Consider the following 27,197-nt stretch of genomic DNA (forward strand, 5'->3'; position numbering starts at 1 on the left):
ACAGGAATGAATGGTTTAACAGGTGGAGGCCACTGACATTTTTCCCTCCTCATCTTTTCTGACTGTTTCTTCACTAGTTTTGCATTTGGCTACAGTCAGTGTCACTACTGGTAGCATGAGGCGATACCTGGACCCTACAGAGGTTGCACAGGTAGTCCAACTTCTCCAGGATGGCTCATCAATACGTGTCATTGCCAGAAGGTTTGCTGTGTCTCCCTGCACAGTCTCAAGGGCATGGAGGAGATTCTAGGAGACAAGCAGTTACTCTAGGAGAGCTGGAGAGGGCCATAGAAGGTCCATAACCCATCAGCAGGACCAGTATCTGCTCCTTTGGGCAAGGAGGAACAGGATGAGCACTGCCAGAGCCCTACAAAATGACCTCCAGCAGGCCACTGGTGTGAATGTCTCTGACCAAACAACCAGAAAGACTTCATGAGGGTGACCCAAGGGCCCCATGTCCTCTAATGGGCCCTGAGCTCACTGCCCAGCAGCATGCAGCTCGATTGGCATTCGCCATAGAATACCAGAATTGGCAGATGCACCACTGGTGCCCTGTGCTTTTACAGATGAGAGCAGGTTCACCCTGAGCACGTGACAGAAGTGAAAGGGTCTGGAGAAGCCATGGAGAACATTATGCTGCCTGTAACATCATTCAGCATGAGCAGTTTGGTGGTGGGTTAATGATTGTCTGGGGAGGCATATCCATGGAGGGTCACACAGACCGCTACAGGCTTGACAAAGGCACCTTGGCTGCCATTAGGTATCAGGATGAAATCCTTGGACCCATTGTCAGACCCTATGCTGGTACAGTGGCTCCTGGTGCATGACAATTCCTGGCCTCATGTGGTGAGAGTATGCAGGCAGTTCCTGGAGGATGAAGGAATTGATACCATTGACTGGCCACCACACTTTCCTGACCTAAATCCAATAGAACACCTCTGGGACATTATGTTTTGGTCCATCCAATGCCACCAGGTTGCACCTCAGACTGTCCAGGAGCTCAGTGATGCCCTGGTCCAGATCTGGGAGGAGATCCCCACAACACCATCTGTCATCTCATTAGAAGCATGCACCGATGTTGTCAGGCATGTATACAAGAACACAGGGGCCATACAAAGTGCTGCGTACAATTTTGAGTTGCTGCAATTCAATTTTGGCAAAATGGACTAGCCTGCCACATCATTTTTTCACTCTGATTTTTGGGGCGTCTTTGAATTCAGGGCTCTGTAGGTTGATCATTTTCATTTCCATCAAACGATGTGGCATCCTTTCGTTCCTAACACATTACCCAGTCTATATCAGTATAGATATCCAGGAGGATTTCTTTTTCCCATTGAGATCTGATGTGTTTTCAAAGTGTTCCTTTAATTTTTTTGAGCAGTTTATATAAAGGTTATATCTGGCTGTCAAGCAATTCCTCACAAATTAGTGGGGCTAGTACCTTGATCTTCATCTTAACCAAAAACCTATGATGTGAAATGAAGCATGAAAACTACATGAAGTTATTAGGGTTTGTGCCTTTCTTATGATAAACTGCATAGGCAAACTGATCAAGAAGGTGACATGGCAGAGAAAAAAAAAGAAAAAAGAAGAGCAGCGACATCTGCTGAGCATGAAGCAAATTGCAGAAGCCGATTACATCATAGGAGAGAAGAAAAATGACAGCTCTGGCATCTGCAGTGTGCAACCTGCTGGTACTTGCAAACCATATGGGGCTGTCACCTTGATCTGGGGAGAACCAGAGGTCCTTGTGTCTTGTAGTTGGATTTAGAAACACATGAATGTGATCAAAAAAGAAAAGTCTTAACCAAAGAGGGCTGCAAGAACTACAAGACAGAATGGAAAGAGCTGATCTAAACAGACATATATAAAATACCCATTGAGGAAAACTTCTGAAAGAATGAAAAAAAAATATTAAAATATACCTAGCAAATCCAGATCAAACAATAGCTGTAATATTAAAAACAGGAATAAAAGTAATGAATATTGTGAAATGTGACAGACTCACAGAGGTGAGCCTGTTTAGTCTTGAGCAGAGCAGACTGCGTGAGGACCTAATCCAGCTCCTCAAAAGGTACTGAGAACGTCGATCCAGCAGAATTCTTTCACCTAAATGGCAAATCACATACTCAAGGACCCCAATGGAGATGAAGGGGATGCACATTTTGGGCTTCTTGACTCAAAGAGTTGGAACAAAGTACTGAGATATGGACTTGAAGCAGAAACCTTAACAACCGCTAAGAACCTTAGCTATTAACTAAACAAATGGGTTTGATGGACTGAATGCCCCCCCTCTCGTTTGTCAAACCTCTTATTCTTATTAAAAAATAAAAACACAGGTATGTGTGAGCACCAATAATGAAGTGTCTTTAAATGTGTCATATGTTGCTTATTTCTGTATGTATTTAATGATTTGTTCATGTGTTTCAGTGAAACCACAAGCAACAAAAAAAGTACAATGGAATCAAACCTGTTATTTTCACTCATCAAAGTTCAGAGGGCGGGCTCTAGTGACTCCTGTGTTTTGATTGGTGAATCGTCAGTAAGCTGTGACTGTACACAAATATGAAAACAAGAAAAAGTTTTCTGGAAGTGGCTGCGTTAATTCAAGAACGTTAAGAGCAGTGCGGGAACAGGCAAGAAAAGGCTTTAAACAGAAGATGAAATGTTACCAACAGCCAAGCTGAGATTCTTTAACCAAAAGTCCTTTCTACCTTTCAGCAAAACTGAGAATCAGTCCGAGATCAAAGCAAGGATTCTACTAAACCAGAAAATCAAACATGAAAGTGCACACGAACCAGGAACGGCTTGCTATCTGATCTCAGATACCAGGAATGCATGGAGTGGACCTTCGTGCCCTGGACCCCTGATGACCCATGCAGCATGACTCTGGATGTTACCCATGGCAACTGTTACAACAGTACTGCACAAAATGGCGCCACCCCGGGAAACAAAATTGCATCACAGGAAGATGTGAAATGTTTTTAGGACCCTTAAAGCAAGAGAATTCCAAAAATCTAATAACAGAAATACATTTCATAAATGACAGAAGAAAAAGAAGTGAAAATACAGAAAGGAGAAACTGACAAAGAAATTTTGAATTTATCATCAGGAAACTGCAGCCTTTGATAGCCGAAGATTTCCATGCACGCAACTGACAATTCACCAATCAAAACACAGAACTCACTAGATCCCGCCCTCTAAAACTTAGACGGGTGAAAATGACAGTTTTCATCACATTGCGTAAGTCACGTTGCATTTTTGGTCAGGACGGTCCATCACAGGACACACTTGTGCAGAAAACCACCCCTTACAAAAATTAAATAAAAGTAAAACATATTTAAAAAATTACAGATATGTAAAATATATTAAAAAAAATATATTACTACCAATATTAATATATTCTAAAATATGTTGTAATATACTTCAAGCATAAATATGTACTGAAATATATTGTAAAATGTGTAAATTGTATATTGCCATTCATTTTTCAAAGTAAATTTCTAAACCTATTTTAAAATACTAGGAATAATGTGACATATTTTACAAAATATATGACATATATTTTAGTTAGTGGTGGGTGCGGCAATGTGCTGTAACCAACGTATGTTCCCGACCTGTAAATTCTAGTTATACTATATCATGTATTTTAGAGAATACGGATTATTCAATATATATGTGTCATTTTTGTATATTACAGCATATTTCAAAAAATATATTAACGTCCATTCATCATCCAACCCGCTATAGCCTAACTACAGGGTCACCGGGGTTTGCTGGAGCCAATCCCAGCCAACACAGGGCGCAAGGCAGGAAAAAAAACCCAGCCAGGGCGCCAGCTCACCGCAGGGCACACACACACCAAGCACAATTTAGGATCGCCAATGCACCTAACCTGCATGTCTTTGGACTGTGGGAGGAAACCCACGCAGACTCAGAGAGAACATGCATATATATTTTACATTACATTGAAAGATATGTCCACATATTTCCAGTACAGTATATTGAAATGGATTTTATTTTTAATTGGATTTCTGACTTGTCTCAATTAAATATTTAGGATGTGTGCAAATGTAGATAATAATACAAAAATGCAAAAAAAAAGTACAATAAACTAACTGACAGAAAGTAAGTGAGCAGTTGGAAGTCGTCGATGGCTGGTGACAAATGGCAAGTTGAATGAATACACGGGGAGCGGCCCGTCTGGTAAATATAATCCCGTTGTGAGTAAAGACGCTGTAAGGTTACAGGGCTGCGGACGTGCGATTCAATTTCCAAGCGCAGGAATTCCGTGACACCGTGTGCTTTTTAAAAGAACGCATAATTTATCACAATTATAGTCATCTGTTGTCCTTTTCAAAGGCGCGCCATGTGTTCTAAAGAACGAGTTGTTGTCGGATGCGCTCTTGGATGTTTCTCTTCATTATCTCTCATTCATTTATAACCAGCTAATCCAGTTCAGGGTCACCGTTGTCAATGCCGGCAGCACTCAGCTCAAGAGGAACCAACTCTGGACGCGCACACACGCACAGAAACACACACACACCATTTAGGATAGACAGACAGACAGCAGGCGTATCACTAGAGGTTGGCTGCCGCACACACCACAAGACGAACCACCCGGACTTGGACCCGAGTCCAGCCGTGCAACGATCACTATGGGGGATGTAGATTGCACCGGGAGACACCATCGGGGAGTTGGTGGCACCCAGATGTCCTCCATGGGGGACAAACGATTAAAACGATCGAGGGTCCGCGCGTCATTAATGGTGGGCGTTACCGTTCTGCATAAAGTATGGACAAATTAGAGGTGGATGATACCAAAATATGACGGACAGCCAGACAGATCTATTTTTGCCCCCAGGGTTAAATTTACCTTTTAATAGAAGCTTTATAAATAATAATAATAATAATAATAATAATAATAATAATAATAATAATAATGCAGCAACGAAAAAAGAAAGGAAAACTTTTGACTTTGCTAAAAAATAAAGAGCAGATAAGTGAAGCATTGAATCGCCAATACATCTAATAAGCAGTTTTTTGCGCTGATTGCCAAAGAACACATAGGAGACCCCACACAGACCCACCAGGAAACACGGCAGCTCCAATCAGGTAGTTCCCGAGCTAGAATATTGAAAGTTGTGAGAAAGCTACACACTACGCCACCGTGTCACCCAATTTTTTAATCAGCAATGAGAGGATAAAGTAATGCAAAGCAATACCTTAATCGAACAGAAAAAAAGCAGCGCCACCATGGAGCCGGGCAGGCGGGACCGCAGCAGTTTCTCTCGGCGCGTGTTACCTGGGCAGTGTCGCAGTTAATTCTGTTCTACGTATTTGCCATCCACGTGTTTCTGATGTGGCTTCGGGCTTTTACTTGATGTTTTTTCCCCTTTTTGTAAGAGGAAGTAGGTCGCCCGGGAGCGGATTGGGAGCTCTGCCAATTTTTTTTCCTTTTAACAAGCTTTTAATCCCAGTAGGCAAAGACGTCTCGCGGAATTTTGCCCACCTAGTCTGTAAGCAAGAACTTGTCGAGCGTGTTTTACCTTCGCTATCCCAAGCCGCACTTGATTAATTACTAAAGTGTTCAGAAAAGTTTCTGCCTTATTAAGACGCTGTTTCGAAATCTAGAATGAATAATAACTCCGTCGACGACCTTGTAATACATGTCTTTATAGAGAAAATGAATATTTTTATCTTTTAAACTTTTTATTCGATGGGAACGTCAAGATTATTTAACACTGCAATGTAAGGATTTATTTAGTCGTGAGATATATATAGTGCGGCACGGTGCCTCGCAGTTAGGAGACCCAGGTTCGCTTGCCGGGTCCTCCCGGGGTGGAGTTTGCATGTTCTCCCCGTGTCTGCGTGAGTTTTCCCCGGGAACTCTGGTTTCCTCCCACAATCCAAAGACATTCAGGTTAGGTGCAATGGCGATTCCAAATTGTCCCTAATGTGTGCTTGGTGTGTGGGTGTGTGTGCGCGCCATGCGGTGGGCTGGCGCCCTGGGTTGGCTGGGATTGGCTCCAGCGGACCCCCGTGACCCTGTAGTTAGGATATAGAGGGTTGGAAAATGGATGGATGGATAGATATACACACACTCACATCACCTTTAAATTTCAAAACATTACCGCCACCACCCTTTTTCTACTTTACTTTTATGTAAAAGAAATATTAAACTTGCCGTCATTATCTTTAAATAATAATATCACCACAATATAACACGGAGGTTTGCTTTTATGATTACATACACAGAACAACCGTCCATCCATCCATTTTCAAAACCCTACTGGTCTATCCCAGCAAGTATCGCCCCAAAGGCAGGACCAATCCGCGCACTGGGCGACAGTCCATCGCAGGGTGGACAGACAGACGGACACGGGAAATTAGGAAGGAATATTTCGAACAAAATGAAATAATACGCAAACAAATGTGACAATACATAAAAAATAATATGCCACGTAAGTATAATAAACTAAATGTGTTTGTTGCTTATTTCTATGTGTATTTACTTAATACATTCTTCAGCTGTTTCAATGGCAGCGTATGGAACATGAAATACGCAATGAATGTCGCTAGGAGAGCTTGAACTTTTTGCGCGTTCCTAGAATTTGCAGGTACCAGGGTTTGGACCCCTCAAACTGAGTTTTCTTCCACACGTATATAACATCAAAGAGCTGTTTTGGGGTCTCTTAGGGTGTCGCGCTCGTTCTTACGCGTATATAAAATCATAGTGTTTGCCCCCTTGCGGTGTGCCTCGTGCTTATACAGAAATCTTGATCAGGGGCTTCGTGCAGTCGATTAGGGGGTTAAGCCTCTAAAGCCCACACCCAAAACGCCACTGCCCCTGCTTAGCTCATCTTCTTATTATTACTGTGTTCAAACGCTCTGACGCTGTGATATATTTTAGATATATTTTCAAGACTTTATTGCATTTCTTTAGCTGTACACTCCATCGTTTAATTCATTGCCCTCACATCGAGTGTAGTCCATGATTTCTGCCAACACAGTGAGCCAAAAGGCAGCTGTCATGCTCTTAGAGGTTTTATTTTTTAGGTTTAAATCCCACTCCTGACCCAAAATGTGACCCACAAGATGGCTAATTAACTTGCCTTTATCATAGTTTGTCCATACAAGTAATTCACGTTAATGTTCTTAATAATAAACCTCCCAAAAGCAGAACCATTTTGCTTCCCAAAAGAACCACCCGCATGCAGGTCCTGGAAAGAACCTTTATGTATTCTAATTATTATTATTATTATTATTATTATTATTTACCAGTTATCTGTGATAACAATTTTGTGAAATCTCAATGGTTTTCTGATTTTAAAGGACTTTTTATATGCACAATAGCACAGGCCAAGATCAAGTTTTCCTGATTTGTGTCCTACTCGACATCAGACATTTCTGTTTTGTCTATATTTCCTTTTCAAATGCTCAGAAGAACCAATTTTATATTCATAGAGGTTTTCCAGAATTAAACCTCTGTTTATCAACCAATGGCTCTAAGTGGAACCACACAACCCGCTAAAGTCATATTGCAGGATTTTGTTGCAAAAACATTTGAAGACAGTGGTGCAAATCCACCCATTATCGAGCACTGTCGCTTTTTTGTCATTAGGCGTTTATAAAGTACTGTAAGTGTAAAGTTGGGAGCATGCGCAGACAGGACGTTTCCGCACGAACCCCGTGGAGTGGGACCTGAGTGCAGCGGGTGACACCTCAGCACCATACTGGAACAATGTGAGTTTTTTTTTTTTAATGGTGGCTGGCGTGCCAATGGTTTTCTTTTTAAAAAGGCTAGAGAATGTAAATGTGTGTACTGAAATGCTACCATACAAAATAAAGCGTAAAAACCTTTTAAACAGAGTAAAATGCAGTTGAATGAAGTTAACTGAAAAACCCCTGTATAATAGGGAGTTAATGTCTTTCTGTTTTTTTGACCTGCTTATCCAGGACTATGACTATAGGGGAAGCGGAGCCAATCCTAACAAGCACAGGACGCAAGGCGGGAACAATCCAGGTGTCAATCCACCGCAGGGTGGGCGCACACGCACGCACACTATAATAATTAAAATAAAAGTAGTTCTTCAGAGCAATGGTACATAAGAGTGCCATCCACACGATGCATCCAGAAAGAACCTTCATTTATTTAGATGCCTAACAGGCTACATATAAGCATAAAAAAATGATTGTTTGCCATCCCAGTGGGTTCTTGTTTTCAAAAGGACTCAACAACACAGAGTACAGCATAGTCAAGTCTTCTTGATCTGCTAGTATCCAGCGGATTTTAGAGCGATGCCAAAGCGGAATCATTTGGGTTCCCTAAAGAAATGTACGCGTGGAGGTTTCAGAAAGAAACTTTTTCTTAGATTCGTAACAGGTTATCCATAAATACGACAAGAATAAGCATCCATCCATCCATTTTCTAACCCGTTGAATCCGAACACAGCGTCACGGGGGTCTGCTGGAGCCAATCCCAGCCAACACAAGGCACAAGGCAGGAACCAGTCCTGTGCAGGGTGCCAACCCACCGCAGGACAAACACAAACACACCAAGCACATACTAGGGCCAATTTAGAATCGCCAATCCACCTAACCTGCATGTCTTTGGACTGTGGGAGGAAACCGGAGCGCCCGGAGGAAACCCACGCAGACACGGGGACAATAAGCAGATTTGTGAAATTCCAATAGGTTTCTGATTTTTAAAGGACACTTGCTGAACACAATCATTCGGGCTAAGTTCAGATTTTCTTGATCTGTTACCCTGCTAGGTCGCCAACTAAAGACTGTTTTTGTCCACTTATTAATAATCTTTTCAAACCTCAAGGTAGCTTTCCCAGAGTGAAATGGATACCACACAACCCAGTATATACTGCCATTAAATAAATCCATAGTTTTAAAAATTAACATCACCAATTCCCCCAGCCTGCGTGGCTTTGGATTGTGGGAGGCAACCGTAGCTCTAGGAAGAAACCCGCACTGAGGCACGTGGTGAACATGCAGACTCTACGTGAGGAGCTTCTGGGACTTGAACCCCGGTTTTCCTTGCTGCGAGGCTGCAGACACCCTGTCCCCCGGGAGTTCATTTATATACACGTATTGCCAAATCCTCATCAATCTCCCGCCAATGATTAATAAAGCCCCGTGGGACTAAAACCGGAAATTATCGGGACTGGTTCGAACTGAGAGTCGCCCCGTGAATTGATTCCTTCTTATCACTTATACACATCTAGCAAATAATCCAAATGGGGTGACTCCGTAATAGCCTCGCGAACACACCTAGAGAACAGGACATGTCCACACAAATGGATATCGCGCCCCACAGCGTGCCTAGGTTCGAGGAGCTGCGTGGCCGTGCTAACTACTGCGCCACCCTACCTCTTCAATTAGTCACAAATGTCTAGGGCGCATTTCACGTAAACACCATCACGTGGTGCTTAAGCTACAAATATAGTCCAAAACATCACAACAATGCAGACTACAATAAAAAAAATCAACTTGACATGAATCATAAGGAACGGCTGCACGCAAGGACCGAGCGCGCTCACCTTTACACCTTGAAAGAGGTTGGCGCCAAGCCCGCATGCCCGTCATTGCATCGCTGGAGGAGAAGCTGCCATTAAAGCCAAGCCGATCGTATCTAAGAAAGGGTCAGTAGACGTCGTGAAAACACATCAGACGAGTTCGAACGCCTCGGGCGTTAGTGCTCAGCAGACAGACGGCCGCTCCCGCGTCAGCCTCTGCATGCCGGTTTTTTACTCACGCGTGGAATCCGTGCGGCGGCGAAGGCTGTGCTTTTTCTTGAATGAGCAGCCACTTGAGGTGCAGCAAGAAAGGGCAGAAATGGGCGCGGCCATCAGACTTCAGATTTGCAGGTATATCATTCATGAATAAGCGATTATTTACTCGCGGGCTCCTAACACTTAAAAAGATGCGTTTGAGGAGTTGGTGTTATAAAAAAAACTCTACGTCATTTAATCGAGAAATTCAAACTCGGATGAACTTAAGAACAAAAATGACAAACCAGAGGAGACCTTTCAGTCAATTAAGCCCACTTGCTTTAAAGGATGGCGGGATTTGATTGAACAGAAGCCAAATGAGATGAACCGCAGTGGAATAAAAGAGGTTAAAATCTTGAGAGTTAGTAAGACTTTTTTGAATTGGACGATTCTGTTAAATCACAGCAGCTGAACACGAACCGAGTACAACTCAGCGGTGCCCTGCCGTGGATGAACGGGTTATAGGCAGATGTATCATTAAAATGATCACATAATCAAACGGTTCAATACCATCATTATTAAATATTACTGCCAAGATGATTTAATCTATTCTATCAATGGCCCAAGATAGGAGAAGCCAGCTCAAGTGATGTAGAGTGTGTGGTGTCAAATGATCTGAATTCAAATCCGGAAGCAATTTTAATAACTAAATGTATATCTTTATCTTTTTGTTATGTCGGCTCTTTATCTGTTTCTGACCCCGTAGTCCGTACAACACACTGTTGTGCAAAACGGGCTGTCCCTTGATGGAAATTTTAAATCGTTTTTTAAGCTTGATACGTGTTCATTTTTGTAAAATCAACATATGGCGATAGGGTGATGTCAATATAAATCACTTCCGTGAGCGGGCCTGTTATTTACGGCAAATCCATTCGTATCCACGCACTGGTTATGCTTTTTAATGTCAGTCAGTTGTACTCGAGTTGGATTCTTGAAGCCTAGCTGCTCCGTTGAAGTAGCCTAAAGTCAATTAGGGTTAGAGTATAAGCGATGTAACACGAGCATGTTGCCAGAATTATTTTTTGAGTATCCGCCGAATAAAATTGATAAAGCCAATATGATTTAGACACCTAACACAAACACATAATTACTTTTTTATTTCAGTATAACTATTTAGATACCCTGCACTAAACTGAATAGCTGTTAAAGACTTGTAAATGATTATTACAGAGACGTGATTGCAGTGTCCATACGAGTTCATATATGAATGCGTTTTATTTTTTTCTCGGAGGTTTTCCCCTCACAATCAATGGGCGAGCTAATGTGACAGCACCGTCACTGTCAAACACTTGTGTCCGGTCCCGCCTTGCTTTCCGGCTTGCTCCTGAAGGAGGCCTCCACGGGTTCTGCAAAGTCGATAAATCACTGGGATGTCTATTTACATCACACGGGTCCCTCAATACAAATTCAAAGGTGCCAATCTCGTAGACACGGCTTTGGAATGTACAGGAGACCACCAGACAGTCTGTGGAGGAGAGAGGCCATCCGTTTACCAATTTGTGGCTCATGGGGAGACAGAGTCTGCCACGGTGACAAAAGAAGGAGGAGCCGAGCCCGGGACAGCAAGTAAGTATGCGCAAGTTTCTTTCCGCGGGCTATTAGACAACTGAACGATCTTCTGCCTCCAAATTCAGACATAAATCAGCGCACAGCTTCTATTACTGCTGCAGTCTTTCCGCTTAAAGTATACCAAAGAAGAGCTACGTGAGGTGCCGCAAGAAACGACAGAAATGGGAGCGGCCAACAGAAGTCAGATTTGCAGGGATATCATTCATAAATAAACGCTTATTTACTCGCGGGCTCCCATCACTCAGAAAGGGTTCGTTGGAGGACCCTAAAGTGACTGCACGCGTGAACGTCTTGTGATCCACAAACTGCACGTTCATTCCCAGGAACTGCTGCCACTGACCTTTCTTCTGTTTCCTCATGTCCAACACGCTTGAATGGTTACACATGTCCCTTCTCTGTGTATTGCACATTTGCACCGTTCTGTCGATTTGCAGTGTGAAAACTGCACCTTATTCCTTAATTGCTTTCATTGCACGTACACTGAAAAAAGTAAGGTAATAATTCACACTTTAAATTTTCAATCTGAACCAAAACAATTGTTTTTTTAGCTTATCGATCCCACAGTTTTTAAGTTGAGGCAAATCATTTTAGAGTGATTGGGTGCAATTCACTTGTTTTACTGAAGTAAATCTATATTTTAATTTGTTCTTCTTTTCTGGCAGTTGGAAAGCCATCACGTTGGAAAGTTCGACCGGAAGAATATACAAACGGTCCCTCAAACACAGCACACGAACAACCTAAAATATTAGGTTAACTGAAATAGGATTTCTACGTTTATTCCCTCCCCCATAACTTACTTGGGTACAAACAATTTTTTCTTACTTTGATTGAGATCTGAAACCAAATATTTCAAGCTACAACACTAAATGACTAATCTTAAGTTGCTTGAAAGAGAAAATTTACGTTGAATGAACAACATTAATGTTATACTTTTTTCAGTGTACCTAAAGATTTATTTAAATGTATAATCCTTCTTGTATAGGCCACCCTACAGTATCTACATTCTTAACAGTAACGGTCTCTAAATGCAGGCATTTTATCAGGCTGTGTGGCTCCTCGTAGAACCATCATGATAATGAAGCATTTTATTCTGAGAAAGGTTCTTTGTATATGAAGTTGGTTTTTTCACACTTTCAAAAAGTTCCTAACATGTGGACAACACTAAATCCTTTAATGTATGGTAGACAGCCTTGGATAGCAAAGGATCACGAAAATCTGAACATAAGTCTATGCATTAGAATCCATTGGTGTTTCACACATCTGCTTTCATCTCTTTCATCTCTTCCAGTATTAATCACGGAGCCTGCTGCAGATTCTTTCTGGAATGCTTCATGCGGATGGGTCTTTTGGGAACCAAAAATGGTTCCCTTATGACATCGGTCTGAAGAACCACTTTGGCACCTTTATTTTTACGAGAGTATATAGAACTTGTTTAAGGCCGCACCACGGTTCTGGGAAATAACATTTGGTATCACTGTACCGCCTGTGCATAGAAGACATGACAATAAAGTCCACTTAAACTTGAACTTAAAGCACATCAGATGAGACTGGAGAGTTTGTACTGAATACATCAATGAGACCCTCAGCTCTTGAAAGAGAGCTGATGGACCGGGCAGCAGCAGAAGGTTACAATATGCTGGGTTTAGCATTGGCCATTTAAAATCACAACAAAATTTGTGTCTACTAATGCAATTGAAATGGGTTTCAAATTAGTATTATAAAAATATCCCCAGTATCCTATCTTCTTAATCTAATTTATGTTCTGAGAGTACCCGGTTTAAACAGACACCATTTCTGGGCATATTTGTGCTTTCACACACTTAGAGGTGCCAATGAATCCAGCGAGGTGTGGGAAGATCCCTGGACATTCAGATAAAGAACGAACACTCCATTCTCTAGATCGGAATCATTTAAAGTTTCTGGCATGTTTACATACATTGACTAATTTTAACATAATACAACTTAACATAAGTCGAATGGATCAACTCAAGGTCACGGATTGCTGGAGTTGACAGAAGACTGGACACCATGCAGACCACCACATCACACTCCTACTGTATACCAGTCCTTTGATGGCAGGTGACCAGGTTGTGTGGTTTCCATAAAGCCATTGTTTGACAAGGAACCATTCAGTTCTGGAGAGGGGTTTCTGTATATGAAATTGGGCTTTGAAAAAGTTCCTCATAGGTGAATGAAATGGAAATCTTTAATGTCTATAGACAGGATAATCACAGATCAAGAAAACCCAAAATGAATTGAGCCTGCACAGGTGTCTGTTAAAAATGAAGAACCCACTGGGACTTCACAAAATTGTTACCATCTATTTATTGCCCATGTATTGAACCTGAGGATCTGAAGAAAGCAAAGTTCTTTCTAAAACCTCTCTGTGGACGGGTGTTTGGGAATGCCACTGGCACCTTCATTTTTAACAGAGCACACTCACACTAAAATGAGCTGTAAATGATACACAAGAACTGCTAATTATGGACAGACAGACTTATATGAAAGGCACTATATGATTAACAGATAGATAGATAGATAGATAGATATGAAAGGCACTATGTAATAGATAGATAGATAGATAGATAGATAGATAGATAGATAGATAGGAAAGGTGTTATATAAAAGATAGACAAACAGACATATATGAAAAGCACTAGATAGATAGATAGATAGATAGATAGATAGATAGATAGATATGAAAGGCACCATATAATAGATAGATAGATAGATAGATATGAAAGGCACCATATAATAGATAGATAGATAGATAGATAGATAGGAAAGACACTATATAAAAGATAGAAGACAGATAGACAGACAAATATGAAAGGCACTATATAAAAGACAGACATAAGAAAGAACTCAACAGATAGATAAATAGACAGACAGACAGATAGGAAAGGTGTTATATAAAAGATAGACAAACAGACAAATATGAAAAGCACTAGATAGATAGATAGATAGATAGATAGATAGATAGATAATTGTAGTCTAGAGATTTTATTCAGGAGATATTTTCCTACTGGTGAACATTTAAAATGCTTTGTGTTTTGTTATTATATTTTCTTCCATAAATACATGAGAAAATAATGTTTTAATCCTGAATACTTATTAATGCATGTGAATAATACAAGGAAGGTTAACATTCCTTAATATGTTGGGGAATTCTTGCGTTTCACAAGATGTTCGTAAAACACATTTCAGCTATTTCTTTTCGTAAAGATGTTCACCAGGAAATAGTTGAGCATGGCCAATGGAAAATATCAATTCAAACTGGAAATGAATGAGCGCGTTGTAATAATCCATATGTTCGCTTCATTCCAAACGTCTATAGAGAGTACGCTGTTAGTACACGGCCCTACGCAGCCATTCCCCATTTTCTTAACTTGCTTCAGCCAAAGTAAACTTGTGAGGGAAGCTGGAGCCTGTCCTGACAGCAATGGTCGTATAAATGGTTTATGATGAACGACTATAGAAATCTATTATTGGTGCCGCAGCTTTTTAATCCCGATACGTGCATGTCATTCCATGCGACCAACCGATATTTTCGATGCTATTTTGAAAACATTACTATGAAGGATGTTGTACCTTCGATCATTTAATAAAATGCGTGATATGTATGAGTCGCTGTTTTGATTTAATTTAGAGTTGTTTCTATTTCATCTGTGTGAGGTATTGAAAAATTGCTGGTAAAGATAAGATGCTAATGCGGGCGCGTTGCTGTCTGCCTCTGCCTACTCCGATTTCCTTTTTAAAGACAACATTTGTTTTAAGCGGCGCACAAAGTAAAAAAAAAGGGTCGCTGATGTCCGACGTCTTACATTGAAAGTTGGTCTTAAAAATACCGGCTCCCATAACGGCACTTCACTGGGTAGCTTGGCAAAGAAACAATTTCATTCTGAGATATTTGCTTATGAAATCGGATGTTTGGAAATTGAAAAAGAAACCTTTAATGTGTAGTGGGCAAACAGAGTGATTCTTCCCAGAGGACCCATCCACATGAAGGTTCCGTAATGGGCTCTACAGTACATAACCATGAAAATACTGCAGATGGTAACGGATTTCTGAAACGCGATGGCTCATGATTTTCAAAGGACTCTTGCTGCATACAGTGCCTGCAGGCTATAATGGCAGTTTTCTTCATCTGTTAGTGTCCTGCTAAGTAGCCCACCATACATTAATAAGTTCCGTTTGCTATTCTGCATTTTAGGACGTATTTCAAAGTACAAAATGCAAACTTCATATGCAAAGAACCCTTCACAGAATGAAATGCTGCTTTGTTAAGCAATAGAGGAAACATACAACCCAATAAAGAACGATTAAATTACATTAAAGAACCAGGATTCTACGAGTGTAGCAGGTTACTAACAGATCAAGAAAAGCCGAACTTAGCCTGTGTGACTTTGTGCAGTATGGAGTCCTTTCAAAATCAGCAACCCACTGGGATTTCATAAATCTATTATCATTTATCCGATAAGCATCGAAATAAATACAAGTAATTTATGGTTCTCCTATGGCATATTTTTGCAAATGCACAATTGCATTCCATAGGAAAGGGTCGCTAAATTTTTCTGGAGTGCCACTCGAAGGGGTCAGTTTAAGCAATAATAATAATAATAATAATAATAATAATAATAATAATAATAATACATTTTATTTATATAACGCCTTTCCAATGCTCAAGGCGCTTAGAGGGACTTTGCTCTGCTATGACCCGCGGCGCCGATTCAAGTGGACCCTGCAATCTTTACAATGCTGGTTCTTTCATGGCACTTTATGATTCTTTACAGGCTTGTGAGGTTCACTATTGCTTTACACAACGCCATTTCATTCTGGGAAAAGTTCTTTCCATATGAAGCGCTTTGAAAATCTCCCTAATGAACAAACGAAACCTTTAATGTACGGTAGGCGACCTATGAGAACACTAACAGATTAAGAAAACTTAGCTTATTGTATATGCAACGACAGTACTTTTAAAAATCAGGATCCATTGGGATTGCACAAATCTGTTTCCATCCATCTATTTGGTTATTTACTACACGGAGCCTGTTCCAGATCCAATCAAACAGAAGGTTCTTTCTGGAACCTGCATGTGGATGGGTCTTTTGGACACCAAAAATGGTTCCCCTGTGGCATAATAATGTTGACTGTCGGCGATGAATCTGGGTTTCGAAGACGCAAAAAAAAGACTAAATTAGGTCGCGAGGAAAAAAAAAAGTTTAAGAAATACTCCCCTATATGGTATCGCTCTGAAAAGCCACTCTGACATCTTTAAATATATATACAATTTTTTTAAGAGTGACAGAGAAAACATGCCTGGAGCCATCTCTAGACGGAGCTTCTGTTTAAGGAAGATCCACAAACCACAGCATTGCACGCTCCGTACCGACTGACTTCTAAATCTCCATTTTTAATATTCACTGCTTGAATTTTTATGCTAATTCCGCAACTCCGAATTTGAGTTAAGAGAGGTTGAAAAAAGGAGGAATTCATCTAAAAGTGCTTTTGTAGAACTCTTAAGTGGTCAGATAATCAGTTGTTTTCCAGATCAGCAGTCAGCGAAAAACGAACCATTTCAGACCCTCTACATCTAGTTTAGGGGGTCACTTGGGCCAGGAGCGGGTCAGTGAATCGAACTTGATTAAAAGAAAATGAAAAATCAAACGTTTACTCTCATGGGCTATTTAAAAAAATAGTATTTTGTAAAATTGTTCATATATAACTCATCCCGTTATTGATTATATATATAATATATATTCCTCTAAAACTGTTTTAACATACGTGATTCGTTTGCTCCCTTCGTTTTCATGAAATATCGATAGCAGACGTCATACATTCATAAAATCGGTATGCGCCGAGAACTATAAGAGTATGTTTCATTTATATATATTATTTTACATTTTGTAATCGTATGTTTTATACGCATTAACAGGGGTCTGCTGAAATAGCGTGATTTCCACACTGTCTGAACACGTCCCCAAAGTTTTGACAAAACATCGGCAGAGACTTTAGATCCTCATAAGCCTGCTCGACCTCCGTGCCCCTCATGCTATACTTCATTAGCGCTCTGATGATACCGGCACCGCTTTAAACAGCTTTTACTTGAGCGGACATCAAGCTGTCTGAAGCGTGGACGCACCTGCACGCCTCTCGCGAAGCTCCACAAATGTCGGGATCCTGCTAAGACATCTGCTGGCCGACAGTCTACACCGCTCCCTGCACCCCGATGACGACCTTAGTGGTCTTTAATTCGGCTTTGCGACCGCGCGTGTATCTTCCGACATTTAGTGTCACTAATGAGAAGGAATGATCAGTCATTACTCGGCGCTGAATGATCATTCGTCTTCAACTACTCGGCTTGTGTGTGTGTTTGCGTGTTTGGGCTTTTTGTTTTTAATCACTGGCTACCCTTCGTTCGTAGTTCTCGCACTGTAATCTTCTTACCAGCTCGCGCTGTTGCTGTGCACTCTAAACGACTTGTTGTGACTCTCCGTTTTCTAAGAAATGAAGCTACCCCTGGCAAGCCAGCAGGAGGGAGGCACAGTATGCGGAAAAGTGTCTCGGTGATCCAGGCAACAATAGCAGTCATGTGAAGTCAGCAGTAGGTACAAAGAGACATCCAAACTTGGGACGCAAGCTTTTCACGTTTACACACACAGTCTAAACGATTTTAAATAAAGAAAACAAAATTTGCCTACCCGATAAGCGCCAAGCGCTCACGGTAGAGGGTTCCAGGACACTTCCTTTATACGGTGCAAAATCTGAACAGCAATTGGCGTATGCGAAGGAACCAAGAGGTGACCCTCAGGATGTATCCAGGAGCTGCCGGCGCCTTGTATCCAAAGTCCCGGCCAGTAGAGTCCCATAAAGATAAACCAGCGCGTTCTGAAGAGCCGAGCACAGAGCTGAAGGTTTGATCCGTTGCTCCTCTGCCGACCCCACTGCCTTCATCTACCGCACCTCTCCCCCTTATGCCTTCACGCTGACTCCACCCTCTCTTCTGCCTTTAACACTTTCCGGTGCAGGTATGGGCTACCTGAGAAAAGAAAAAGCAGTGCAAAGAATTCGAGCGGAGACGAGGAAGGAGGAATCAGCTTAAGACTGAAGATCAGTGGAAAAGTATGAGGAGAGGAAAGGATCGGCGCGATTTCAAATAGATTTGATTATTATACAGCCCGAGGAATAAAATGATGAAGGTTAATAGCCCTGTACCAAAGTATACAAAATACCAGAAGGGAAAAATCTGCGCACAAAAGCTTTTTCTTCAACGTATTCTTTATTCCTTAACAGACGATATTGAATTAAGTCTTACAAAAGCTTCTTAAAATGTTATGTAAAGGGTATAAAATAATTAGTTCGGGAAAGTCATATTGCACAAGAAACGTTTATAAATATTCATTTAAAAGAGTCGGATTTAGAAAGTTTAAAAGGCTTACTCTGTAATAAAATAATACATTTATGTATATATAATGTGTACTAAACATTAAAATGAAAAAATAGTATTCAAGAAGGCTGTAAACGTGTTATGAAAAAAGTACAATGAAATATAGAATGAAGGAGAATAGAAATGCACATTTTAATTTAAAATTGATTGCAATAATGATATAATAATGCATCATAATAGACCTAAATAGTTGTTTTAAGGCTCAGATTTACGATTAGTATCAACATCAATGCCAACATCTAGATCGATCTATTATGAAGTGCCTTTCGTATCTATCTATCTATCTATCTATCTATCTATCTATCTATCTATCTATCTATCTATCTATATAATGTCTTCATATCTATTTGTCTATATATCTATCTATAGCGCATTTCAAACCTGACTATCTAGAGCGTCTTTCATATCTGTCTATCTATCGATCTATATATCTATTATATAGTGCCTTTCATATCCATCTATTTATTATATAGATCCATTCATATCGGTCTATGTTGTCTTTCACACCTATCTGTCAATCTATCGATTTACTATAGGCCTTTCATATCCATGCATCATATAATACCTTTCATATCTATGTCTTTCTATCTTAGAATAAGGAAAATACGGTTTTTCATAATACTGTCCATTTTTATTTCTGTATTACCACATCTCCAAGATAAAATAGTAGATCCAGATTTCAGTTCATTCAGAAAGAAATCCCAAGTTAGTGAATTACAGTATTACGTTTTAATTAATTGTGTTTGTATTTAGGACAAGAAAGAAAGAAAGAAATGTGCTTATCATAGATAGATAGATGTGAAAGGCACTGTATAATAGATAGATGTGAAAGGCACTGTATAATAGATAGATAGATAGATAGATAGAAAGGCACTGTATAATAGGTTGACAGATGGCAGATGCTATTATTATTTTTGCTTTTCAAGAATCCGCTCTTTACAGTCAGTTAGAGAGATTATGTTAATTGTGCTTTTGAGGATTTATATTTTCGCGTTAATGAAAGTAAAACACAAATAAAAACAGCTCAGTGCATATTAAACAAACGGCTCTACCTTTTCCTCAAGTTATGTCTTCAGTCCGTTTCAGCCGTCCGTTAAGGTGTGTAACGCATGCCCAGAATACGCCACAGAGCACCTTTTGCCCTGAAAGTGTATACTTGCTGTGTCAGACGTAAAGAGGAAATGTTTTATTTAGAAAATCCTGACAGCTCGAGAACAAAACACATCAGCAGACCTCCCACAGCCTGTTTACAAAGGACCGCATTTCCATCACGGGACATCTTGTCGGCTGTCACTCGTGAACTTTTTATCTTTAAGTGCCGTGTTTTCTGTCGGAGAAGTGAATGATCAAAGGTTTCATCTTGTAACAGGTTGTGTATTTAGACGTTTATAGTTGTTGTTTGATGTATCAATTATAACCAATTCTTTAGAGACATCTGAAGGGCCACTATATTATTATATTCATTCATACGACAAAAATGGGATTGTACCCTGAAAGGGATGTCAGTTGGTTGCGAGTGTGGGCTTGGCGGGGGTCATTGGGGTCTATGGAGGCAGCACACATAAAAGACGCACACTTGAACGTGAACCCGGAGATTGAGTGTAAAGAAACAGCAATGCCAAACTGTGGACTACCACCACCTACTTACGATTATTTATTGATTTTATTATTTTTGCAGATATAATAAGTAATTCAAAGCAAAGCCAGTAATAACAATGAAATAACGTCGTCTGGAGTCCCAGTGCCGCCCCAGTCTTCCTTTAAACGCCTCCATCGGCCCTGCCTGCTTATCGTTGCCCAGTCTCGTATGGGATTTTTATTTTTATTTGTATTTTTTTGCATTTCATTCAGAACTTCACCTTTATAGACTAAGGTCACAATTCAGTATTGGTTGACATGTTTGTTTACCGTTGTGCTAGTGAAATTGAAAGAAAGCGCAAGAGTTTGGTCTTTTGGACTTCGACTGCCCACACATATAAAAGGAATCTGTCTGCGACAGGAAAGCTCAATGAATTTAACCAGCAGCTTTAATGGCCATTAAAAACACATGGGGAGTCCCGAAGAAACGGGCACTAGGAGATTATTCAAACCAGCCTGACGTATCCGCTTCCAGCCGTATGGATCGCCATGCGGAGCCGCAGACCAGGAGCCCATCGCGCTTCTTTCCCGTCTTTACTTGAAGGGTCTGGCGCTTCGTCTTGATTACAGAGGGGCCGCATCGAGCAGTGTGGAGCGCAGTTAAACACCACAAATAATACGCACTAATGATCTCTTCTTAGAAGATCTTTCTTTTTGCGGTATCCCCTGGAGCTTTAATGACAGACTCCCCAAACAGAACAAGCTTGAAGAGCTGCAGTAATAAATGTGGCCAAACGTGGGGGCTTCGAGGGTATAATAATGGCGCGCATTCTTCATTCAGCCGACAAGAGCCTCTCTGGTGCTCATCACACTACGCGTTTCCGCTTAGCATACGTGCATCATTCACTACTAGCCATCCCTAAAATGATATTTATATAAATATAAATACATATTAATATTTGTGTCAGTCCGAGTGTATTGTAGTGTTCCAGCTATAGGGGGCTGGGGCCTTTCCAAGAAGGTGCACCAGTTCTGACAAGGAACACTCAAATACAAACTCTGATAGTCAGTTTAATGACAAAGAGTCGAACATGTAGGAATTTGAGGGAAAAACCACACCATGACACAGAAAGTAAATGATCAGGACTGAATGCCATGTTGGCACAGATAATGATGGGTCCAAAATGTCAACCAAGGAGTCTGGTGTTGTAAGCAGTCAATATAATACATTATTGCACAATTTGAGAAAGTTTATGGGTATATTACATATTGTGGACAGAGCCCTGAATCAAGCCAGGAGTACACCTTGTAATATCAACTCTAAGAGGGACCCCCAATAATGCACTCATATCCCACTGGTCCTCCCCCATTCCACTCTAACACTCCATCTCTTCCACAGGCCTTCAAACAAAATTTCCAGACAGATTCTTCCACAGGAGCCATTTTTTTTCTAATCCTCCCTTGATCTCCTTCCATCAACCGCCTAACCTATGCAAACGTCTCGTCTGCAGCCTACTTCATGGAGGAGAGCCACATTCCTCGCCAGGCCTCTTGAGCTGCTACAGGAGAAGATGTGTCACTTGTAAAAACAGCATATTCTCGCATTCAAGTTCTCCTGCGGATAAGTCTGGGCTTGATTTTAACATATAATTTCCAGTATTTTATAATATTGGTCATATAAGACCCGGGTTCGCTTCCCAGGTCCTCCCTGCGTGGAGTTTGCATGTTCTCCCCGTGTCTGCGTGGGTTTCCTCCGGGCGCTCCGGTTTCCTCCCACAATCCAAAGACATGCAGGTTAGGTGGATTGGCGATTCTAAATTGGCCCTAGTGTGTGCTTGGTGTTTGTGTGTGTCCTGTGGTGGGTTGGCACCCTGCCCAGGATTGGTTCCTGCCTTGTGCCCTGTGTTGGCTGGGATTGGCTCCAGCAGACCCCCGTGACCCTGTATTCGGATTCAGCGGGTTAGAAAATGGATGGATGGATGGATGGTCATATAAGTCGAATGCGGAAAACTCACGCTATTGGTCCAAGAGATTATGATATGCTAACGTTCACCTGAGAGAGTCACCACAGAGCACACGGCCTTTTTTCTATGTATTGGGCCTATGTGACCACACAGTAATACCCAAACTATTCTGAAGCGACGTTTGCACTGTTTTGTGTTTTTTGTATCTCACATCCTTACCTTGATCGTAAGAGCGTCTCTTATCTATGATGGAGCGTTTGATCAGAAGGAAATATGAAGCTGGTTTTAAATTAAAAGTCATTGAAGTGGTGAAAGAAATTGGTAACTGTGCCACTGCAACAAACTTCTATGTGTCTGAGAAACTGACGGAAGACTGGAGGAAGCAAGAAGATGAAAAAAAAAAAAATGTGTCGTATTTTTGAATGGGCGTATAAGTCAGGGTTTGATTTTATGGTCAATTTTTCGGGTTTCAAGACCTGACTTATATGCAAGTATATACAGTATGTCACCAACAGCACCCTTGTTTCTCCTCCCTCTTGTAAATTCAATATTAAACAATTGGGCCTCTTGTCACTCTAAAAATGTTTTCTATTGCATATCTTTAAGGACGTGTCCAGCAATCTACATATACAGGTAAATCAGGGAGGCAGCTATCAGGCTGTTTCTGGAAGAAAGTCTGAGCCGTTAAATTCAAAGACCCTCCACAAGGCCTATTGCAGAGCACCTCACATCTCTTGATCACAGCTACACTAATCTCTCCATTTGTGTTCTTTCACAGGGCTTCAAAGACACTTTTAGGAGAAAAGTAGAAGGCACTAAGCTCATTCTCAGCCTGGGGTCTCATATTTCTCCAGATCTCATCAGCCAACTAACTTTTTAATCCATCCATCATCTTTTCTAATGGCAGCTTTCTTTCACCTCCTCTCACTTTCATCTGTTCTTTCTTTGTTCTCTTCCTGTTTATCCTATCTGCTTTTTCCTTTACAGTTGCACACCTGAAGGAGGCTATACAGCCATGCAAAATGTCGTGTCTTTAACCTTCTTTCCTGTTCAGCATGGAAATAACCTGTAAGAGCCAATCTTAGAAAGTCAATGCTTAAAGCAGCGGCTCTCAAACTGTGGGATGTGCCCCCCTGGGGGTGGGGCACTGAAGCTGTACAAGGTGGGCGTCGAATAAATGAACAATACTTCAAAATTAATTTTTTGCAGTGGGTAGCGCTGCTGCCTCACAGTTAGGAGACCCGGGTTCGCATCCCGGGTACACCCTGCGTGGAGTTTGCATGTTCTCCTCGTGTCTGCATGGGTTTCCTCCGGGTACTCCGGTTTCCTCCCACAGTCCAAAGACATGCAGGTTAGGTGCATAATTAAAATAAAACATTTCTAAGGCATAGATCTAATGACTAATATGTGCCTGCTTTACACAGCCTGTCCAGGTTTGGTTTGATGTTCAAGATAGACACTAGATAGATAGATAGATAGATAGATAGATAGATAGATAGATAGATAGATAGATAGATAGATAGATAGATATGAAAGGCACTATATAATAGATAGATAGATAGATAGATAGATAGATAGATAGATAGATAGATAGATAGATAGATAGATAGATAGAACTTTATTAATCCCAAGGGGAAATTCACACTCTGAGCTCTTTTTCTATTTGAAGCTTGTTTCTGTGACGTGCGGCGACGCTGCAGCTGCTTTTATAGTCGCGTATTTTCAATCCAGAAAGTTCGAGACGTATCGGTATCTGTCGCGAACATTCGGGTAACAATAGATCAGGTGACAATGTGGCGCGACTGCACCACACTATATTGCCAAATTGAGTTAAATAATTTACTGCGTATTGGGTTATTTTCATGATACAACTAACAGCGGTATAATATTTGTCGGACGGAAATACGTTCGTCTCGCGCAGATTGACTTCACCGGTGTCCTCGTTTATGAGATTTTTAAAAAATAAAACATATTTAATCGTTTCTTAACATAAAGAAGTAATTAAATAAGAAAAAATAATTTATTCTTTGTTTTTGGGATTAGAATTACTACCAAAAACCACACAAGGCATTTTAACAGTTATTAAAGCACTTAAAAAAAATAAATCGCAAATATTTCATCGAAGTTAGCCTAACACATGCAAATCTTATGGAAGTAAAAATGATAGGATACCGCGACACCGCACGAGTATCATACCTTTGTTAGTTGTATCAGGGGTTATTCTCATCTATCTCATATTATGCAGGGGGCGCAGAGTTATTCCAGGTAGAAAAATGTTTGGGGGGCGAAATACGAAAGTTTGAGAAGCGCTGGCTTAAAGTTATCTTCATGTAGTGCTTGCTTGACTCCTATAGAAGAATAGCTTTTAGAATATGGTATATATGGTATAGTCTTTTACTACCTGTAAGTTAATATGAGAGCGAACTTTCTTGTTATATCTGAGGTACGGGGTGTTAATTGTGTCAGTTGTAGTTTTTGTTTAGAACAGATCCCATTGCTAGCATGGACTGAAAGACTCATTTCCAGTATGAAAATGGGATAAGCATACAGTTTACCGACCATTTAGAAACTTAAAGAAACAAACAAGACATATAAGCCTTTTCTTTACTTTGCAATACCATTTTTTCTCTATTTTTGTGTGAACTGTTTTACTTTGAATTTTTACTAAAGTTTTTAAAAACGAAGATATTTTGTATATCTGCGGTGGGTTGGCACCCTACCCTGGATTGGTTCCTGCCTTGTGCCCTGTGTTGGCTGGGACTGGCTCCGGCAGACCCCCGTGACCCTGTATTCGGATTCAGCGGGTTAGAAAATGGATGGATGGATATTTTGTATGTGGAATAATTTCAACACGTCAAGCTTTTTACCAGAATCCCATGAAGCATACTGAAACTGTAGAACTTTGGTCATTTTAGGGAAACACATAAGGCTACATAACCTTTAAAGTTTTTTTTGTTCACACACTGTTCATACAATAAATCAAAGCTTACATTCTGCTGTTTCTTTTTTCTAAAGATATGGAACACAGTTATTATGTTAGTGCTTGCAGGAACAGACAAATTTAGAGAATACAACTGTTGTACTTACGGAATGGAGTGACCATTTTAAACTCCTGCCTAAATACACAGGAGCAAGTCAGGCGTGTGAATGAATAAAGATTTTAAAAAAAGCTTACAGACAGGGCGTGAACAGCTACTGTATATAATGGCCATGCTGAAGTTTGTGCCATTCTGCATCTGCTGAAGACCACCACTAAGACCACGCTTTCCAGGTATCATAACCAATAAGAAAGATTATTGGGGTTTGCTCTGATTTTTCTTCTATGAATAAAATTATTTTTTGTGAGAGAGAAAGAGAGGTTAGGAGCAGGTGAGGTGGTATTTGTATTGGCCTCAGGTCCATAAGATTAATAATCCCTCAGTGAAAACTGTTTAACCTTTGATTGTCTAAAAATTGGCAAGAATTTAATCCCATTGACTTAATGATGATCCTTTAGCTTTATACTGTATATAAACACATCCACAGACACACCTACACACATACTCTCTCTCTCTCTCTCTCTATATATATATATATATATATATATATATAAAAAGCCAAATACCACTTACTCACTCATCACGAAATCTCCCAAACCATGAGGACCTGAGACTTGAAATTTGGAACGTAGGTTACCCTTGGCCCATAGGTGCTCGCTAAAAAAACGTTTTTAACAATTTCATGGTCCAAGCGTGAAATTTCTCATAGTTTGTTAGACCCGTTTGTATGTCTGTCCGCTTTTCACGAGAGAACTACTTAACGGATTTAGATCGGGTTTTTTTTCTATAATTTGCTCGAACATTCCGGTTGATTTGGCGACTTTCTCATTGTGCTAAGTATCATAGTTCGCTTGCGGTATCGATTTATTAGCGCAAATCTGAGACAGACTCATTGGGCTGTGGGGATGGGGGCGGGGCCTTCCTCACTCATGCGTCTGCCTCGGGGCGTAACCTTAAGTTTGCTTAGTTAGTGAACAAGAGAACAAATTCATGCTTGAACATTCCGGGTGATTTTGCGACTTCTCTCATCGAGCTAGGAATCATAGTTCACTTGCAGGAGCGATTTATTCATGCTAATCTGAGACAGAGGTTGCAGGCCGAGGGGAAGGGGAAGAGTGACGTCAGGAGTAGAGAGCTGTGCGCGGGGCCCTCCTCACTGTCCTGTTTCACTAATACGCGTGTGAAGCCACAGGGGATGGCTACTTTATATATCTCCTGAGGAAAAAGAGTTTCCTCTGCCCTTTAAATGAGAATAACCCTGTCACAAGAATGGATAGGAGACATCAAAAGGTTTGGGGCAGCTATTCGTATATTATGCCCTAAGTCGATTTAGATTTCTAAGCACTATTTTCTTGAAGCTCTTGATATAATTTTTAAGATGAAATGTAGACCTAAATTTAAGCCTTACTATATTTAAACCCTGAGTTTGCTACAGATACTTGAATGTCAAACCCCTGATGATAAAATAAACTATATTGAAACCACAACTGGTGGTAGGTTAACAATTTTTTACAGGATAGATGCAGTATGTAACTTGATAAAACACAGCTCTGGTAGGTCTCCCAGTTCACTTTATGTCACATTGTAGATTACTGGCAATGGCAAATGGTTGTATTTAGCCCCCGGCTAATTCCTCAAAAGTATAATAAGAAGCGCCGAAGTTCACTATAAATCACCCAGGACTCAAATGCTACTTGCTGGCTTCAGTCAGAACAGGCCCCAAAAAATAACAATTAAGGAGCCGGGTTGAAATTGAACCTTAGTTGTCCAGTGAGGTGGGAGATATTTGTGGGTATGTTTCCCAACCATTTAAATC

General features: G+C 40.7%; 1 protein-coding gene across 3 annotated transcripts in view; it reads right to left on the reverse strand.

Moving 5' to 3' along the window:
- The window catches only part of sp6 (Sp6 transcription factor), a 35,513-nt gene extending 17,229 nt beyond the window's left edge, over positions 1-18,284 (reverse strand). The window contains exon 1 of one of the 3 annotated variants that reach the window (XM_039740833.1): positions 18,056-18,284. The gene's annotated coding sequence lies outside the window, so the exon portion shown is untranslated. Of the gene's footprint in view, positions 1-5,225; positions 5,289-9,554; positions 9,575-18,055 lie in introns of those variants that run through there. The other 2 variants (XM_039740835.1, XM_039740834.1) reach the window with 2 other exon arrangements.
- Between the last annotated feature and the right edge of the window lie 8,913 nt (positions 18,285-27,197).

Source organism: Polypterus senegalus, chromosome 17, assembly GCF_016835505.1.
Source record: "Polypterus senegalus isolate Bchr_013 chromosome 17, ASM1683550v1, whole genome shotgun sequence".
Lineage (NCBI taxonomy): Eukaryota > Metazoa > Chordata > Cladistia > Polypteriformes > Polypteridae > Polypterus > Polypterus senegalus.